General features: G+C 35.4%; 1 long non-coding RNA gene across 1 annotated transcript; it reads left to right on the top strand.

The window, feature by feature from the left end:
• Positions 1–1,203: 1,203 nt before the first annotated feature.
• Positions 1,204–4,490, top strand: LOC139945072 (uncharacterized). The gene is made up of 3 exons (XR_011787052.1): positions 1,204–1,345; positions 1,986–2,133; positions 3,007–4,490. It is a non-coding gene; the product is annotated as an uncharacterized lncRNA (long non-coding RNA).
• Positions 4,491–4,807: the final 317 nt, after the last annotated feature.

Here is a 4,807-nt window from a genome sequence, read left to right as displayed (position 1 = left end):
TACAAAGCCACTGTGTGTGCAAACTACCGTAGTTTGAAATGGTTTGTATGTATTTGTTTTGCGGGTTCTTCTCTCTTCATTGAACTTTTTGTTTGGTATATATATTATTAATTTGAATGTAAATCTAATACAAAAACAGCAATGTCAAATTGTCTTTTTGTGTTTAAAACAATCATGTTTGTGTTGTCAGCTTACTGGTTGGTTCTGTAGCAAAACCAGAGTGTGTGTAAAAACCATTTTACAAACACACTACGGCTTTATTACAGATCCAGCCATATTCATGTTATTGTCTTATTCATTTTTAACTTTCATAACCAGGTATTTAAAGCAAAACATAACTAAACGGTACCACCATTTTGGCTTTGCAGAAGACGTGGACACATAATGTACGTCATGCACGTGTTCAAAATTAGTTACACCAATGCAAAGAGCCCACTACGGATCATGTGCCGAAAATTGACGCAGGCTGCGTCTTTTTTCGGCAGGCTGCCCTTGGCTCTATTGTTGTTGCGTCCAGACAAAGAAGAACCTATTATACTTTGTATGGTAACAGTCCCATACTGACCAATAGTGCCCTCACTCCAATGCAGACAATTTCCGTCGTGTACCTTGTGTGTACGTGCAGTACGGCAGCTTTAAATACACGCGTAGATAGGGGATCAGACTAGACGCTCTCGTGTGTGTCTTGATGTTGTATAAAGAAGGTATAGCACTTCCTATGAAGCAGGTGTCGGTTCATTGTTTAATACAAAAATAGGTTATTGATAGAATACAATGGGTGCATTTGTTTAAATAAAACCCTTGGATGTGTTAGTAATTAAGAGGTTCACATTATTTATATCCACATATATTTTAATAGAGTCCCAGTCAGCCACCACAAATTTAAAGTTATTTTGAAGTGATGGCAAAAGATAAAACAACATTTATTTGATCAATTAACTGCTTACGTCACTAATGTGCCTCTGGATTTTCAAAAGCGACACAATGTTTTAGCACAGTTTTGATTGGAAAACTTCATTGTGCTCAACACGAGATTGTGGTAGATCATATGAATAATAAGAGAAAGGCTAGTTTCAACCAACTAATGCATTGTCCATGCGCAAACTAAGTTATGTAAATTCAACGGACTTTGACAACTCGTTTGATCAAACCAGGCCCTATTTAAAGGATCTCACCCAACTACACCTAGAAGAACACAGTCACCATTCTGGAAGCATACGACAAAATATTTTCTTGAAAGAATTGTAGAACTTAACTTAGTAAAATGGATGATACAAAAGGAAGTTTTTATCGATTTAACGAGTATACAAATGCAGCAGTTAATGATACGAGGCGAGTGAGAAAAGTAAGTAACAAAAACATATTTTTTAAACTGGATTTTAACAATAAAACTTGATTTTTTTTTATTGCAAAGTATCTTTTGAATTGTTTATTTGCAAACACCATAAAAGCGTCATGGTGATTGTGCTATAAATCGTTGCAAATCTCCAACAAGAATAAGTTGAAATAACAGTTGAAGAAATTGTTGCGTGTTCGTGCACAAACTTCACAAATCCAAAGGTTTACCCAGATAGAGAACTGTATTTATTAATAGTCAGTGAGTATTAAGTGTAGTTACTCAAAAGAATTGTTTTGTTTGCATAAAAACTTAGTTGGTAACGAGCAATGGAGAGCTGTTGCTAGTATAAAATACTGCGATAAACGGCTCCCTCTGAAGTAACGTAGTTTTTGAGAAAGAGGTGATTTCTCACTCAAATAATAAAATACTTCAAGCCTTCGAGTATTGTAATATACACCCTTTCATTATTCGTTTGCCAATTCGATGACTAATTGAGCCCAAATTTTCACAGGGTTGTTATTCTATGCTTATGTTGGAATACACCAAGTGAGAAAACTGGTCTTTGAAAATTACCAATAGTGTCCAGTGCCTTTGAAGCTAAACTAAATAACATAGTTTCATCCTGTTTTTTATTTTGACTTTTAAGACAGTGTGGTTGTGCAGATGTTGCGAGCTGTTCGATAGGTACCAAAATTTACATCTGCGCTGGTTTGAGTCAAGATATGACAGGAACAACCATGAAGAATTGCATGGTGGCTTTGAAGGCCGACGTGAGTTACCTAACGATGGCAGGGGTGAGTTTCATGAGTATTTCTCTTCGTTTTTGTTAAGGCCATTTCAATGTGTCGGCTACAAATCAACGGGTTTTTTGTTTTGTTTCCAGGGCCTAGAACAGGGTTACCCCCTTTAGAGTCCATACAGATGTAGGCTTGGGTATCAACGTGTCTTTAGTTTATAACGCCTTACTCCGGCTCACGTTTTTGTTTACCACAATGGCATTCTAGATACTAGATTGTAAAAAGCTTAAACCTCTGCTGTGTTTTTCAGAGACAAATACATACATACCATAATTTGTGTCAATAAATTAGCTTTAAATGACGTAATCGTCAAAATGGCTCATTCAGTCTCTTCAAATATATATCCGTCAACCAGTGACACCTCCCGGTCAAAATATCAAACATGGCGGATATTATAAACTGACACGGACCCCACCCATAAAACTTGTACAATTTTCGTTGGCAAACCTAAGGTAAAGTGTCGCTGCATTAGAAACGACATAAGATAATGACCATTACAAACAGTATTTCCAGGCTCTTTTTAATTCGCTTGCAATCAATTAACTTTACAGCAAATTTGTTATAAAAAGAACCTCAACTATTCATGGTTTAGCCACAACCTTATTTAGCAGCAAAGATACACCATAAGTAGCCTACCGGCCAGAATAAAACATAATGTCCTCCCAAGCATACTATTTTTCTTTTGTCTTTTTACCCACACAGCAATTTGTGTAAGCATTGTATACTCAGTACTTTTCCGAGAACTACGTATACAGTACTTTACACTCATCGGTGTAGGATAAAAACCAAAACTTAAATTCTCTTTCCTACGATGCAAATTTAATATATATTATATTGTTTTTAGTTGTCTTTGTTATTACCCCCATACAGCCACATTGTAGAACCACAACACCCGCTGGCAAAACCACGCAGTCGGTTTCCTGCGACTTCTAGGGAGGCAGATGCGAACTATGGACGAAGCTGACAAACTTCTACTCAGGATAAAGTCTACCGGTTGGTTCTCAATAGCACATTTTCCTACTACGGGAGCTGCAAAGTAATCGGCCACCCTTTTCCCACAAATAACAATCTTAAAACCATTCAAATTGTGGGTTCGTTACATTATTATTATTTTTTTACGAATAAGCACATATAACGAAATGCGCTATTTTTAATGACCTTGTAGAAACATGTGTCAATCAAGCGAATGTCACTAAATCAAACAGCTTCCTGTTAAAAGTCGTCACTTTATATGGGTAGTCATTCAAGCTACTAACATACTGTATACACCACTTAACATGTTGTTGTCGTTGTTTGTAATGGTGTACTTGTATCAATGTGTAAATAAAGAATGATACAAAAAAATATTATTCTGACTTCAAGTCAAAAGTAAAAAACATCACATGAAATTGACTCTGCTGGTATTATATGTGTAATATAATTATAGTAATAACGAGTCTGTCAAAGAAACAATTTTGTGCAAACTGAAGGCAAAACTTTACAAAACTTTGTTTGTTTTTTCCCCTCGTCATACCAAACCATAGACTCATGCCGGCACTTTTGTTTGGACACCTGCAGCTTTGTGAGGTTGTTGAGTTGAAAGTATTGTTCGTTTGTGTTATGCAGTCATGGGAAACTAACAATAACTTTTACCTTATGTCGCATCAGCATTAACATAATATGCTAAAGTTCAAAGTTGTTGAGTTATTACAATTTTAAACTTTCACATATTTGGCAATTTTGATCATCTGAAGGTAGAATCATAGATTGGCAAGTATTTCTAACATTAATATTATCATAGTGTGAAGCTTATCAGATGTTGATAGTATAAACTTGTTGAGGAAATGTCCCTAGTTTGGATACATTTTTTTACATGAATCAGCACAAACAGGTAAAAGAATTATGTGCCAACAAAAAACATAAGTAATTATCATTTTTGGTGACAATGCGACACTAATTTTGAGTTGTGCCGAAAAAAGGCACATGCTTTACTTTACGTAAAATGTAGTTAATTTTTTTGCAAATGATGAAGACAATAAATTGTTATTTCATTCGTTATTACATTTTCTGGGTCTACAAAGTGTTTATTATGAGACACTGGGTATTTACTTTCTTTCGACACGATTTATTAACAGCATAGTTAAACGGTACAACCACAAACGGAGTTAACGAAGATTGCAACATAAACAACTGATTGTGTCAAATGATTGTCTGTATTGATAATGTCGACTTTTACGATCGCCACATGTAACAATGTTATACAAACAAAATAAACCGTAATCGATTTAAGACCAATACTGTGAGCTTCAAATAACATTATTGCCTCTAGACAGCATGGGGGTATATGTGTATCAAATTAGAATAAATGGATGATCAAGCCGTTCAGTACAAACGAAGTGTCTATACTTGTCGTATGTGGTAATAATTGTTTTGTCTGGGGGTGGTTTTTTTCTCACAAAATAACCCTCTGGTCATAAAATAAACATCACGTACAGCCATTTATTTATCTCATTTTAGGATGTACACGATGTGGGTAATATTAGTAAAAATATCGAAGTCTTATAGGGCATGTATCTACCAACAAGGTACTCAATGCGCTGAATATATACAAACTTACAGATTCTGAGAACCAATTATGTAGCACCTTATAAGGGTTTACAAGGTGCTACGGCGCATACAGCAGCCACAACCA

The sequence above is a fragment of the Asterias amurensis genome, chromosome 12, assembly GCF_032118995.1.
Source record: "Asterias amurensis chromosome 12, ASM3211899v1".
In the NCBI taxonomy this organism is placed as follows: domain Eukaryota; kingdom Metazoa; phylum Echinodermata; class Asteroidea; order Forcipulatida; family Asteriidae; genus Asterias; species Asterias amurensis.
This window is presented reverse-complemented; position numbering and strand designations above follow the sequence as displayed.